This window comes from Rhineura floridana, chromosome 14 (assembly GCF_030035675.1).
Source record: "Rhineura floridana isolate rRhiFlo1 chromosome 14, rRhiFlo1.hap2, whole genome shotgun sequence".
Taxonomy (NCBI): Eukaryota; Metazoa; Chordata; class Lepidosauria; order Squamata; family Rhineuridae; genus Rhineura; species Rhineura floridana.
In genome coordinates, this window is record NC_084493.1 from 29645068 (window position 1) to 29661208 (window position 16141).

General features: G+C 45.9%; 1 protein-coding gene across 12 annotated transcripts in view; it reads right to left on the bottom strand.

The window, feature by feature from the left end:
- The window catches only part of LINGO1 (leucine rich repeat and Ig domain containing 1), a 1021808-nt gene extending 1007387 nt beyond the window's left edge, over positions 1 to 14421 (bottom strand). For 11 of the 12 annotated variants that reach the window (XR_009758984.1, XR_009758985.1, XR_009758982.1 and 8 more), the window contains exon 1: positions 13427 to 14421. The gene's annotated coding sequence lies outside the window, so the exon portion shown is untranslated. Of the gene's footprint in view, positions 1 to 10764; positions 11523 to 11631; positions 11731 to 13426 lie in introns of those variants that run through there. The other variant, XR_009758986.1, reaches the window with a different exon arrangement.
- Positions 14422 to 16141: the final 1720 nt, after the last annotated feature.

The window sequence follows — 16141 nt, forward strand, 5'->3', positions numbered from 1 at the left end:
AATTATTTCTCTTCCAATCTTTGCTTCTGTCCCCAACCACCACTGGCAGGTGGCCCTCAGAGGGTTGTTCAGAAAAGGATGTGGCCCTTTGGCCTGGTAAGGAGTTCTCTGCAGAGGCTCTGCCAGCCTGGGAGAAGACCTGCCCTCCCCGTTTCCCCAAAGTGACTTTGGAAGCCTAGACCGCCTGTGTTGAAGGGGAGGAGTCTACACCTCTACTTACAAAGAGATTATGCTGCTGCGGCGGCCCTGCTTGGTAAGACGTTCTCTGCAGAAGCCTTGTCTCCCCTCAGAATAATGAGAATAATGAAGTTTTGTAGTAGATGGTTTTCCTTAGGGGATTGGGAGGGTGTTAATGGTTAGTTTGTTTTTAAAGATTGTCTTATTGTGTTCATAATATTGAAAAGTTGTATTTGCTTGCTGCAATATTTGTTATGTTACTGTTTTAGTATGTTTTTGTTATTAGGAAATTGTTTTTGCAGTTGTTTTTGAGATGTATTTCTGTTCACCAAGCTTCCTTGAGCACAATTTTTTTGTGGAATGGCTGCATACAAATAAAATGCCGAATGAATGAATGCAAGAAAAAGCGTCCCTACCCCTGGCTTAGACAATGCAGGGCAGGCCACATGGCACACACAGAGAACTCTGTCTTGCAGTATCTACCAGTTATCCCTATTCTGCATATTGGAAGAGCCAGTCCTCCAAATAGGATCACTCAGTTTCCTGCCTTTGCACAAACCCTGAAGGGTTAAAGACACTGAAGGCAGGAGGGATATTGTTTTGTTTGTTCTTTAAAGGTCAGTTTCACTGACACATACAGGAGCTGGTTTTGTTAGATGATAGTACAGGGGCAAACCTTTTTTGGCTTGAGAGCCACATCAGCTTCTAGCCAACTCCTCAGGTGCCACAAACCAGCAGTGGCTGTGGCCAAAAGTCAGCAGGAGACCAGCAGGAAAGAACTTGCTGAATCGGATATCACAGCACCATTGCCCATAGAACTGGAGACAGGATGCTCATGGCCGCCTCCCTCCGGGCCTGAGGAATCAAATGCTTCCACACTTCTTTGTCAGTGCAAGGGAGGTCATGGGGTGCAGAAGAAGTGCCCCTCTTCAGGCCCAAGGGTTAGCTCTCTAAGAGACTGCAGTTCTCCAACAAAGGGGGCAGAGTATAGAGCAAGTGGACTCACAGGCTCAGAAGGCCTCAGTTCACCTCTGGCCATTATCAGAGCAACTTGCTGAACAGGAACTTTACTTTATGCTACAAAACCCAATTTGTCTTGCTCCAAGGGCTCCTCCTCAGGACCACAACAGGACAATTTGCAATCTGACCATGACCATTGAGGATGCTGAAGTTCCCAAAGACCAGCAGAGAAATCTGAATGGGAGCACTGAACCACCACTCTGTCCTTCCATCCCTTGTTTATCTCTGCTCATCCTTTCATGGCTAATTGTCCCTCCTCCTTTCCATCTCAATCCCCTGGCAAGGAGCTTCCAAGAAAGAGAAGACAGAAGCAGAGGTAAACACAGGTCTGTTAGAGAAAGGCAGCCAGCCAACAGCTCCTGTTTCCCTGTGTCTTTGCTTACGATCCCCTGCAGCTTTCTCTGCAGGACCCTCAGAATTTTCAACAAGCTGTGCTTGACTTACCCATGTGGTTCCTTTTAATGCGATTATGGTATACATCCAGAAATGGGCACTCAAACGAGCAACGGGCCAGAATGGAGAGACAAATATTTCCCTCTCTAAGAACAACATCATAATGCCAAGTTGAAACTGAAGCACCGTACATTCAAGGCAGACAAAGCAAAGTACTTTTTCTCCACTCCCACAAGATCTAGTGAAAGCCAAGGTCTCTCATGGCTTATCAAGGGGGTTGGGAAATGTCAGAGGGGATAGTTCCATCAGTGGATTTTAGCCATAATGGGTAGATGAACGGAATTCCCTGCAATATCAGTTAAAGGTGTTTTGGGGGAGGGAGGTACTGCAGCACAAATGAATCCAAATAAATTCATATCACATGTGCTCACAAAAGCCCTGTGGCAGGCAACTGTTGTGGTCATCATTCATTCACACTCAGTGGGACCTGACCTCACAGTGCTGCATGCACAAATCAAGATGAGACTGTGCTGTGCAGGGATGAGACTGTGCTGGGACCATCAAGGGGCAAGCATTTCCACCTGCCTTGCCCCACCCCTCTGCCTGGGCCTTATCAGGAGGAGCTGCAGGCTGAGTCATGCTGCTGCAGGGATGAGACTGTGCTGGGACCTTCAAGGAGCAAGCATTTCCACCTCCCTTGCCCCACCCCTCTGCCTGGGCCTTATCAGGAGGAGCTGCAGGCTGAGTCGTGCTGCTGCAGGGATGAGACTGTGCTGGGACCATCAAGGGGCAAGCATTTTCACCTGCCTTGCCCCACCCCTCTGCCTGGGCCTTATCAGGAGGAGCTGCAGGCTGAGTCGTGCTGCTGCAGGGATGAGACTGTGCTGGGACCATCAAGGGGCAAGCATTTCCACCTGCCTTGCCCCCCACCCCTGCTCTTAGTGACATTTGTTTGGGGACTGTCCTTTACCAGGAAGATGAATGTTTTTGGTTTGCTGTTCCTGTTTTTTAGCTTTTCCGTTATTGTTAGTTTTTATTGTTAGTCTCTTAATGTTTTGATGTTTGCATGTTCTGCTTTGTACGTCGCTTAGAGTGGCTGACAATTCAGCCAGATAAGCGACTAATAAGTCAAATAAATAAATAAATAAATAAGATGTACAACCTTCACGTGATGCTCATGGGGCAGGTACTTTGAAAGCCACTGGTACTAGAGGAAAGAGAAAACACACACACACACAACTTGCAAACATCCAGAGTTCTCAAATACCACACAAGTTTAGCAATTCTGCACAGCCCCTTCATGGCCAGGACTAGGCAGACAGACAGAGAAGAGTCAAGAGACCATCATTATCCAGCCCTAACTTCAGACTTTTTTGTTAGCCCCCGGATATATAGACAGGTCTCTAGAAGAAGAAATGAGATCACCCTTTAAGTAATTATTTTTATTTGTTTTGACCATTTCTATACCACTTAACATATAAAAATATCCCTAAGAAAACTTAACAGGTGACTTAAACAACAACAAATGTTACATCAATGCAAATTACTAATAAATATAGACCAATATCAATTCCTTCTCCTTCTGACACACCACCCCCTTCAGCCCCCTGGCTCTCACCCAAGGCCCAAACAAACTCACAGATCACACACACCCCAATTTCACAACAGAGGGCTCCTGGAATCTGCTGACACTGCCCTAGACTTGCATTTATGGAGCTTCCTCCGGCTACCCATAGCTGTGTCTTATTCAGCTGCACTGTACATACCCAGTTCCAGGCTATAGCAGGTTTGGCTTGCCGAGTTTCCCAGGGGGTCCCAAGGATGGCAAATAAGACACCCTCCACTCACAGTTCTCTCTCTGCCCTCTGCACACCTCTCCTCCTCCAGCTGCTTGCTATTTTCTCTGGAAATGCAATAAAATCAGAAGTCTGAAATCCAGGGGCACATTATTCCCTACCCTGACAGGGGCTTCTCCTTCTTATTGAGCCAACAATGGCGCTCCTCCCACCAGTGCTTTGGACAAGGTGGAACAAAAGCCTAATACGGGAGAAAGCCTGCTCTCAGAAGCCTAATAGGGAAGAAAAGTCCATAGAGATTTGGCAACAGGAAGGTAAGCCACGGATGGAGAGAAGGTTGCACCCCTCATGCAAGGATGTTTCCTTTCAAAACACAACACGGGAAGCTGCCAAGTTAGATCATTGGTCCACCTAGCTCATTATTATCCACAGCAGCAGTGGGGAATCTAGCCCCCCCCATGCTGTTGGACTACAACTGCCATCATCCTTGACCACTGGCTGTGCTGGCTGGGGCTGATGGGAGTTGGTCCGGCAATACCTGGAAGACCAAAGATTCCCCACCCCTAGTCTATGCTGATTAGCAACAGCACTTCAGGATTGCAGATAGGACCCTTTCCCAGCCCTGCCTGGGGATTGAAACTGGGATCTTCTGCATGCAAAGCAGAGCTACAGCCCTTCCCCAAGGACCACATGCGCACCAGTTTATGTGATAATGATAGATCTGTATTTAAACCCACACAAATCTACTACCACATCATCTAGTTTGGCATTGTGCTCGATTAGTTCTTGAAAGTTATCCCTGTGCATCCTTCAATGCCAGGTAGAGTATCAATTATCTATACCAGAATATCCCACAAAGTAGCTCCAGAAGCCAGTCCCAGCAAGCCAGTTAGCATAACCTTGCCAACGGAAGGGCATGAATGACCAAGCACACAGGAAAGAATGGCACATTTATGTCACTCCACACAAATTGTTTACGTCTCCTCAAACGGCAGGCAGAATCGATTTTGCTTTAAGTATACACTCTCACTCACATGGGGGCTATTTCCAAAATCTTGTCTGAACCAGCCCCAGAGGTTCATTGAACAAGGCGCGGCAGGGTGCGGGTAGGGAAACAGATGTTCCATGTGTTTCAACAACATGTTCCAAACCAAGCTGGAGGGCCCTTTATGAGCCCTCTGGTTCCATCAACAGCCATTCAGAATAGCAAGGCAAAACTTATCTAGTTTCTACCCAGACAGCTGTCTCAAAAATGCTTCAGAGACTCAATTACAAGATGAGTTTTGAGGAACGAGAAGGAAATGGACCACTAGCAGAGATTCTGAGCATGTGTCACCAACTGCCATTTCTCCAAAATGTTATCCCTTTCCCAAAACTATTTGCCATATTCCAGAGGTGGGGGAAAGGTCAGACTTCAAGATATCATTTGGTCACCTACCGATACAGCATCAAGCAACCTTAACTAGCCTGGAAACACTAACTCCACTTTTTCTACCCTTCATTTTTTTTAAAAAGAAGTTTTGCTAATCTCACCGAACTATCTCCCTTGGTATTTTGCCCAAGAAGACCACTTTCTACATTCGGCTTTAGGTGGCATGACTAAACTCAGCTTAGTGAAAATACTTTAAAAAAGCAGTTTTTGCTTTATTTTAGATATTTCCCACCTTTTCAGTGTGTGTGCTTGAAAAAGTAACACAAAGCAAATACCCATTTGTCATTTGATATATCCTATATGCTTGTGTGCAACACTAGCTAGACGTATGTTTCTTCAGAGCCAGTGCAGTACTTGTTTGATACATTTTTTTAAAAAAATTACAAAATTAATTTTAGGTGCAGAGAATACAAAAACAAGGAACAAGGACAATGGAAGTAAGAAGAGAAACCACTACCCCTATCCAGCCCCTGGTCAGTCCAATAAGTTTTATGGAATTCATCATAAAGTATATTTCCAAAGAAGTCTCTGCATGGTGAATGAACACCATGTTCTTTCATCGCTGTGTACAAAGTAAAAAGGAACCAAATGGCATAAAATGTTTGTTCATTTCTCCTTGCTTGCATCTTGTGGGTCAGCTTTTCCATTAGAGCTACATTCCATATTTATATAGTCCATTCCGCATGTGAAATCCTCAAATGTTTGACAATGATAAATCTAGCTGCCACAATAAGTAATAAGATCTCTAAAGAGGAAGGTTTCTGTCACAGAGTCAACAATGGAAAGAAGAGCAATTTAAGATTATTTAAAAGTGTTTGATTAGAAATTTGTCCAATTTGCCCAAATACTTTAATCCAAAATAGTTGAGCCTGGGGGCAGAGACCACAACATATAGTAAAAAAAGAGCCAGAGATCCTACAATCTGTCCCGCATTTATTATCTTCAGATGCCAAAATCCTACTTAGTTGCTGAGGGTACATGTACCAGCGATGGATACATTTAATAGCATTTTTATGTACTCTGGCAGACACAGATTTTAAGAGTAGTTTTTCTCACATATCACTCCTCAGCAGCATTAGTTTAGTCGCCTATATCTTCCTCCCAACATTTTTTAGCCCCTCATTCAAGACATTTCTAACTCACCCATCATCAAAAAGATCTCAAGGTGGGCTACAGTACCAACTATGCAAGACAGTACCAAAGAGTCAGTTCTGATGATACAGTGGCAACCAATGAACAGTGTAATGTTGGAGCCACAAACTCATGCAAAATTAAAGCTCCATTTCTGAGAAAAAGAAAAATGAGAGTGTTCTACATTGAAAAAACAAACAGAATTGCATTAAAAGCCAGTGCAGCAGAATTACAGCACAAAAGAACGAAACAGTAAGAGTTCAGAAATCTGTCCACCTCCCTAAAAGCACTACAAAAAAGCCAAAACACTAGTTTTAGCTTGCCACTTAAAGTCCATATCCAATTAGAAGAGTATACACTGAGCCCACTGAAGTAATTAATAATATCAGAGCCTGGGAAGGTGACAGAGCACATGCTTTGCAAGTGGAAGATGCAATCTCTGGCATTTCCAGTTATTATTAAATCGATATCCCACCCTTCCTCCCCAACAGAGCCCGGGGCAACAAACAAGCAATAAAACACTAAAAATGTATTTTAAAAAATCTTTTTAAAAACATCTTTTTTAAAAAAATCTTGAAAACAATTCAAATGCAGGGTAACAATACCTACGTAAAAGTCTTGTTGAAAGCGGAAGTCAGTGCCAAAAAGACAACAGAGACAGCACCTGACTAATAATTAAAGGGAGGAAAGGGTAGGTGTCACAACACTAAAGGGCCAATTCCTATGTTCATTTAATTTTATTTAACAAAATTTATATACTGCTTGATCGTAAAAAAAAAAAAGTGGTTTCCCAAAAATGTTGTGCAAAATGGATCTCCTGATGTGATGGTATCTGCAGGAGGCCCTCTCCCACAGAGTACACTGATCGACTCGGTATATAAGGGGTGAGGATCTTTCTTTTAAAAAATTGGATAGGTGAGGGAAATGGCCCTTCTGTGCTAAAGACGTTGGATAGCTGCTGCCAGTCAGAGTTGACAATACTGGACTAAATGAAAAAATATTCTACACTTGGTCCAAGGCAGCCTCCACTGTTCCTATTGGCAATGGCTCTCCAGGATTTCAGATTTGATCTTTCCCAGCCCTGCCTGGAGAAACCACTGGTTGAACATGAAACCTTCTACATGCAAAGCATGTGCTCTACCACTGATCTACAGCCCCTCCCCATAGAAGATCACCACCACATGTGACAGTATACATAGACACTGAACAGTAACTCCTGACTACATAGAAACACTTGGATTTTTGAAGCAACCTGCAGGCACATTTATTCAAGTGCTGGGTTGCAAGGCTGAGAAGTGAGATTCAAATTCCCTCTTCATCCATGAAGCTCAGTTGATGGCACACATTCTCAGATATCCAGTGCTGAGCTCTGGCACTGAAAATAGATTTCAGGGCCAAGTCTCAGTGAGTTCCGGCTCAGACAGAGACTTGTGTGAGATGCACCTACCACTGTGCCAACAAAACCTGTCTTTTTAGGACACCGTGCCACTTACTTTGCACCAGCAGCCATCAGGGCCAAAAGAAGTTACAGATCTACCAGTCTCCAATATCTACCTTCCTGTGTAGAATTATGAACATGGAGCCCAATCCTATAGCATTTCACTTGGAAGCCAGTGCAACTAGTTCAATGAGGCTCTTCCCAGGCAAACATGTACATCAGGAGTGAATAACTTTTTGGACCCGAGGGCTGATTTCCCTTGAGATAAGGGAGGGGGGGCAAGACCAAAGCAAAACCTGAGTGTGACAACCCTTCTGTCCCCCATCTCTCTCTCTCTCTCACACACACACACACACCTACATTTTATATACTCCCTCTTTCACTCCTTTCTCCCCTTCCTTCATTCATCCATTGTCTTGAGGTGGAGGATGTGACGCCCTTCCCTGGCTCTCCCTGTCAGGTTCCTACCTGCTTGTGGTTACTGCCTGTCTCTAGGCACCACCAGGGACTCCATCAGTCCGGACTGTCCTTTATTTTATTTTTTCTCTCCCCGCTCTAGCACAGATCTCAACAGATCCCCCTGCTAGGCAACCACCAGTCACGTCCTAATACTAGTATTCCCAGAGACTCTGAATACTGGTATTGTTATTCTCTTCACCGCTGCCACCATTTGTTACAGTTCCCCTTCAGCCTTGGTCATTACCTTACCCTCCCTTCTGGTCTGTGAAACCCCAGCCAAGGATCAGGCCTTTGGTAAACCAAATTAAGTATTTATTAAAGATAACAAAGCTAACAAGATTAACAAGATTTCTTCTTAAGGCACATAAGCATATGGTTTTACTCAATACTAATCCGAACTCCACCCCCCTCCTTCTCCACTTTCTCCTGGCAAACCACTCTTTCAAACCCACCAAACAACCCACTCTTTCTCTTCTCCCCCCAGATTCCACTCTCACTCTTCCTTTTATACGTTCAGCCATTTTAAACACTCAGCCAATCATCTAGCATTCTACTGCCCATTCACTCCCCCTCCTCTTTCACTCCACTTACCATGTATCTTCTAAACAACCAACACTTACCATATATACATTAATATAGGAACATCACAGAGGGCTGCACCAAAGGAAGTGGAGGGCCACATATTGCCCTAGGCTGTCTGTTACCCACCTGTGTTATATGCGATTGCAGGTGCTCTGGTATGGATTTTCTACTGCATGTGCAACTGACAAAACAGATGAAAAACTTGAAGTATTTCCGCTATTAAATGACTGAACCTCCCAATTCCCAGTGGTTGTCATTGGGCTATTACAGAACTGCCACATTCATAAATGGCATGCCACTGAATGCCAGTGGTAGGGACAGCAACAGCAAGAGAGCTATTGCCTCCAAGCTCTTCTTAGGGCTAGCCAGGAGCATTATTTGACCACTGAAGGAAACCAGATGCTGGGCCTTCAGTCTGACCCATCAGGGCTTTTAATGTTAGGAATGACCTCTCAGTGGTTATTAGGGATGGGTGAGAATTTTGATTCAGTTTACATTTCAAGCTGAATCTTTCAAATTTGCACTTTCCGAAGCAATATGAAAACTGCCGTCCTTCGAAATTCACACTTATCCAAATTGTGTGATGTGGTTCACCAACCAAACAATGTTTACAAAAATGCATATGTTAGGGGAAAATGTGCATAACAATGAATATATGAGTGAAAATAACATGCAAAAATGCATTACATGACAGAATTTGCCTGTAAAATGTGTATATTAGTCAAAACTGTCTACAAAAATATGTTTATTAGGAGAAATTCACACTAAAATGCTGGAGAACTTACATGAGTAGTTTTTTAAAAACAAATCACTGCAGAAATGTGGAGAATTGAATTTAAGATTGGAAAAAAATGAGAAACTAAGAACCAAAACTGACAGATCTCTCCCTCCCTAGCGGTTATTGATCATGTTTGTTATTGGAAATGGTTAAAGGATACGTTTATAGTTTAGTCTGAAGAAAGAGGCAGCTGAGAGGCTACCTAATAGCCAGATTCTGAAGGGCTGTCACATTGCTCCATCATCTATGTGGCAAATTTGCTTGCTTCTGCTCCGTGGAGTAGGACCCAAACCAACAGGATCAAATTACAAGGAAGATTTTCACTAGACATTAGGAGCTCTTCCTGATGGCACCAGCTGTTGACAGTAGAACAGCTGGCCTCAGAAGGTGGTGGATTCTCCTTTGGTAGAGGCTTCTAAGCAGGGGCTGAATGTCCAACAGTCAGTGATGCAGTAGCAATGGGTTTTCTGCATGGGCAGGGGTGAGACCAGATGACCTGTGCTGCTCCTTCCAGCTCTGTGATTTTATGGCTAGAGGGAAAATTATGTTCCAAAGGCAATATACCATTGAAAAATAGCAGTTGGTGGGAAGCACTGGTGTGAAGGAGAGCCCTCATGTTCTGCTTGTAGGCTTCAAAGGCACATGCGTAGCCACTGCAAGGAAACAGGATTCTGGACTACACAGGCTTACAGACTGACCCAACAGAATTTCTTACATTTGTTCTTTGATAAATTTATTCCAAGCTTCCAGTTTCTCAGTCTCCTTTCTTTACTGTTTCCATTAATACCCCTCAAATGCTGACCTTCCCACTATGCTGCAGACCACCCTGGAAGGAAGGGTGGGATATGAATCAAATAAATAAATAAAGTCAGATATCATTTCTAGTATAATACAAAGCTGAATCTATCAAATTCACACTTTCCAAAACAATGTGAGAATCAAAACACAGTCATCTTTCAAACTTTGCATTTATCTGAATATTGTGATGCAGTTCTCCAACCAAATAATGTTTACAAAAATGCATTTACTAGGGTGAAATGTGCACTAAAGTGTACATATTAGTGAGAATAACATACAAAAATGCATTATATTAGAAGTAGCTTGCAAAAAATGTGCACATGAGTCAAAACTACATACAAAAATATGTTTATTAGGTGAAATTCACACTAAAATGCTGAAGCCATGTAAATAACTGAATTTAAGATTGGAAAAATGAGAAACTGGGAAAACCCACAGACTGAGAGATACTTCCATTCCTACACTGAGTAGGACTAGCACTGCATACCACCCAAAGGAATTTACATATGAAATCTCCCAACCCCAGCACTGAGATTAAGTGGTGAGCAAAGCTTCACCAGCCACATTCATCTGTTAAAGGTTGAGGAACAGGACAAGCAGAGAAGTGGTAACCCTACCTACACACAGTCAAGACGATGGCATTCAATACTAGTCCTACTTAGAGTAGACCCATTGAAGTTACTATAAATGATCATTTCAATTAATTCTATGAATTGCAATGGCTCTACTCTGAGTAGGACTTAATTGAATACAGCCTAAGTTTACCAAAGTCCCCCCAGCATCTCTCTGCTATGAGTAGGGATAGGTGAGAATTTTGATTCAGTTCACATTTCAAGCAGAATTTATCAAATTCGCAATTTACAGACATCCTTCGAAATTCACATTTATTAGAATTTTGAGATGCAGTTCACCAACTAAACAACATTTACAAAAATGCATATATTAGATGAAAGTGTGCCTAAAAATGAATATGTGAGTGAAAATAACATGCAAAAAGGCATGAAATAATGAGAAATGGCTTGCAAAAATGTGTCCTTTTGACAAAACTGCCTGCAAAAATGTATTTATTTGGAGAAATTCACACTAAAATTGCAGAGAATTCTCATGAGGATTTTTTAAAAAATCACAGATCGCTGTAGAAATGTAGAGAACTGAATTTGGAAAAATGAGAACAGAGAGAACCAGAACAGACAGATCATTCCATCCCTCTGCCATGAGATGACAATGCAAAGAGTGAGAGCAGGTAGTACTGCCACTTTTTTTGTTTCCTTTTTTCAGTAGCAGCTGGGTTCAATGGCTGTGTGACAGGCAGAAATCCACCAGGCAAAGCTCCCTCCAAAGCTCCAGCAATTATTTGTATGGCAGGGAAAAGCATTATCAGATGGATTTTTACAGGAGCCCTGCCAGCTGTAGTGGAATCGGAGGTGGAGAGCAGCCAAGCCAGCAAGACAGACAATAGGATTCCTGGAAGGAGCGTCTCCTCATTCCAGCAACTAACAAACAGCAGTGTTCCAGCAGCTGCGAAACAGAACAGGATGCTTGTTATTCCCCTTAGCCTCCTCTTCAGACACAGCCTTTCAGTTCCCACCCCAGCCTGACTGCTGCATCCGGGCTCTGCTTACTCAACTTTTTAAAAAGAAGGTATTCCATCCATCATGTCACATCCAGGAGCCTCTTTCCAGGACTTCTTCTGTTCAGCATTCAGGTCTCTTCCTTTCTCCTCCACCTCCCAAACACACAACATATACACATCCTGTTTTCAAAATGATATTACGCAGAACATAAGAACGCCCCAAGAACTTTCTATGAATTTCCTCACAACACTCCTGTAATGTAGACCACTATCATTATCCATTGAGCCAAGGGCGAGAGATGGCACTCACTGAATATGAGAATGTCATTTAGGGAGGAAGGGCAGGTTCTTCCCCAACCTATTTTTAAACTGCATGTGATGATTCTTTAGGCACTTCTGTAATCTGGGAAAACTCACTTTTATTTCCCAAATGAAGTCACTCAGCAGGTTCTACCCACTAAGGAACTATTGCCCTGAACACTTAAATGAAACTGTGCCCTAGACACATGGGGGGGGGGAGTCATGAACCCCATTGCTTTAAAGGAAAGTGACAGTAGGGCCCATGTCAATAGCATGGGTCTCGATTACTTTAAAGAAAAGCCACATGACCTTCCAGTCAACCCTCTGGGGGTCACATACCAGTGGTGGGCAGGGTAGAGGTAAAACTGAGCAGTGCAACCAATGTGAATTTTACCTTTGTACAGCAGCCTAGTTTCTACACACACTCGCACACAACTTCCTATTCTCTATCCACCCAAGCGAGCAAGAAGCAGGACTGGAGTTCAAGGGCACATTTCAGGCCAGCAAAAAAGGGAGGTGCAAAGCAGGGCTGGGGAGGGGTGTGTCTGGGGAGAGCCCTGAGGCCCGGACAGAGAGGCCTGGAGGGCCATGTTTGGCCCTTAGGGCTCAGAGGTTCTCCACCCCTGTTCTAAGGGTCCCAATCACCAACAGATGCTCTTCATACACAACTGTATGGTTTTGTTTGCTTTCAGCGCAAGCCCGATGCACATTGAGGAGCCTGTCCTGTTGTGCTCCGGGTGACTTGCTCCAAGGGGTTCCATCAGAGGCAAAAGTCCAGGGCCCCGATCAGCACCGCCCCGCCCCCCATGTCACATTTTAAAGTAAGGGATGCAACACACATTGGCCCTTGACACCTCAGCAGAGAATTTTTAATCCCACGCCATCTTAAAGAGCAGCACCAAGAATCGCAGCTTGTAAAGGCTGCCTATCAAGTTCACCGCGGAGACTGAAAAACCAGCGTGGTATAGCAATTCGAGTACTGGGCTATGTCTAAGGAAAGCCGAGCTCAAATCCCCCCCTCCACACGGCCACAAAGCTCCCTGGGTGACCTTGGGCCACTCACTTCCTTATATATAGCAGGACGATTAAAAAGGGGGACTATGTCTATCACTCTGGGTACCGGTTCTTTTTTTAATGAAAAATAATAATTTGAGCCTGGCTCACCCTCTTAGACACTCTCGCTTATTGCAGCATTAAAAGAAAAGAAACACGCATGCAGAATAAGCCAGAAAGCAGCCACCCAGGCAAGAGTGCGTCGGAGCATACACAAAGCGCCGGCTCTTTCCGGACTCGCAGCCAAGTCTCCCCACCCGGGGCTTTGAAGAGAAACATTTCGGGAGCAGAGAGCGCACAACTTTCTCGCCGCCGCCCCTTTCAGGTTCAGAAACATGCAGTAGTACCTGACGGGGTTCACCCACGCATCGACTCCATCGTCCACACACAGCCTAGGAGCCAGGGCCCCGAGCCAGGCACCACCGCCGCCGCCGCCCTCCCGTGCAGCCCTGCCCGGTAGCCCCCCCCCGGTTTCCTCGGAGGACGCGCTACTCACCCGTCGCAGCCAACCTGCCCCCCGCGCGTCCCCTCCTGGGGCAGCTCGGCCGCAATAGGCAGCGGGGAAAGGGGAGAGGCACCCCTCTGGTACGGCAGCGGCGACGAGATGGAGAAGGCTCTCAACTTGTCTCTAGCCCCCCAAGAGCCGGCTTTTGTTAGGCTGGAGCAAAGCTGTCGCTGCTGGGACTCCCGCGCGGCGTCTAGAGGGCGCTTCGCCTTCCCCACCGCTCTCTCCAGCTGCGGTCACTTGGGCGGCTGATGACTGCTCTTCCCCGAGGAATGGAGCCCCGTAGCAGGGAGGAGAGGCGCCGCTGGCTTCGACGGAGCGCGCATCCTCTCCAAGCGCGGCGGCGGCGGCGGCGGCGGCAGCGGCGGCAGCTCTCCCTCTCTTCTGGCTTTCCCCACCGTCGATGGGTTCGCCTGTGTTAGAGGAGCCCAAGCGCCCTTTCCTGGGATCTCGTAAAAGCTCGGGAAGGGGAAGAGGAGAAGGGGGGGCAGAGCCAGAGCCACAGCGCGGGAGGAAGATCCTGCTCCAGCTTCTTACATCTTCCCCCACGCACCGACCACCCGACTAAGAAACCCCAAGCCGCTTCTTGCTGCTGAGGCGGGCTTGCCAGCTAAACTGGCCGTTCGGTTCCCCCTCTCGGCCGATCGCGCAGGCACAGCCTCGCAAGCTGCGGATGACATCAGCCGGAGAGGCCGCTGTTGCCGCCTTGTCTGGCTGGGCTGCACAGAGGCTCCCCTTGGTGGGCGGAGAGAGCCGCCGCTGCCGCTTCTGCTGCTCACCCTCCGGGAGCTACGTGCACCGACAAAGAAAGAAAGAAAGAAAGAAAGAAAGAAAGAAAGAAAGAAAGGGGAGGGCAGCGGAGATATCTTCTGTTTGCTCCTCTGGGAACAAAAACGCCACTGATCCGTCCTCTTTCTCCCCCCTCCCCGGGGCCTCAGGTATCTTTTCTCGGAAGTAAGTCCAGCTGGCCTCCATTGAATTTAATGCCCCAGTAAGTGGAGATTCATTGCACAGTTGCTGCTGCTGTTTTATCGGAGGGAAGGGGAGGGATGGCAAGACTTAGGGCTGTATTCAAGAAAGCCCTACTCAGAGTAGACCTATTGAAATGAATGAACCTTAAGTTAATCATGTCTTTTAATGCCACTGGGTCTACTCCGAGCAGGACAAGTGCTGAACGCCCCCTCCCTTAACTTGCAAGGCAGAGAGAGAGAGCTGCCTTAGGTCAGGGCTTTAAAGCCCTGCTCAGGTGTGTCCTCCTCCAAGAAGGGAGTCTCACAATGCTTGGAGGGCCACTAGGTCCCCATCCCTGGCAACCTCCAAGAGCAGCCAACCTGGTGCCATCCCATGGTTCTTGGACTCCAGTGCCCATCATCGCCGATTGTTCTGGCCAAATGGATGTGGGGGCTTGATGGGAGCTGGGATCTGCCACATCCAGCAGCGGCTGGCAGCTCCGTGTCAGTGGGGCAGTGGAATCCGCTCTGGGTTTCTGTCTAAACTTTCAAGGAGCTGTCCAAAGTGGCCAGTGACAGGGAGCCACCAGCTTCTACAAGCCACATCTGAAAGGCACCACATTGGAGATCCCTGGTACACTCTGGCAGGCAAATAGGACAAAGAGCCAGGATTCGGCACCCGTGGCCCTCCAGATGTTGTTGGAGTACAGCTCCCGTCACCCTGGCCATTGGCTATGCAAGTTGGGGTTGATGGGGGATGGAGTCTGACAACATCTGGAGAGCCACAAGTTTCCCATCCCTAACCAAGAGTCTTGTGACACCTTAAAGCAGGAGTAGGGATCCTTTGGCCCTCCAGATGTTGCTGAACTATAATTCCCATCAGCCCTATGAATCATGATGGCCAGGAATGATGGGAGTTATAGTTCAGCAACATCTGGAGGGCCAACGGTCCCCCGCAGCTGTTGTAACAAATTTAATACGGCACAGGCTTTCATGGACTACAGTCCACTTCATCAGATGCTTGAAATATTATCGTGAGTTTTGGATACATCTGGTGGTGATGAGGAATTGTAAACAGCGAAGTTGGAGGCAAGGAAATGCACAAAAGTACAGACAGTGATAATTCCGTTATTAGCAGTGGCATTCACACTTGCACAGAGAGATTATATGATAACACAGGCATCCTAGCATTAGTAACCCAACAAAGACATGGCCGGGGGGGGGGGCTCAATCAGACAAAGTCTTTCTTATCACATGCTACCTTTTAACTGGAGATGTCAGGAACTGAAGCTGGGGCCTTTTGCATACACAGACAGCAAGGATATGATTGATTGATTTTAAAACATTTTGCTATGCTCTTCAACTGATAAGAACTCCCTGAGCTGCTTACAAAAATCAGTAATAACAAGACAGTCCTCTGCACTCAGGCTTACCCTCTAAAAGAGGCAACACACAAGGGGGAAGAGATGAGGAGGGAGAAGGAAAGCATGGTGGCAGCAGTTGATTCAGTCACGGAGATGGTTGGGAATATAAAGGCAATAACTATCCCTTGCTGTTTGCTGCAGTTTTCCAGAGGAGCTTCTGAGTAACCATTTTGCCCAGAGGGGAGAAGAAGCAGATTAAGCATGAATTCATGAACAGAAATCAAAAGAAGAAGAAGGGAGGGGGGCAGTGTAAAGGAAAGTGGAACAGGCCAGTAAAGAATACGCCAGCCCAGAAGAAAAAGCAGGCAAAGTGCAAATCTGATCCTTAAGAG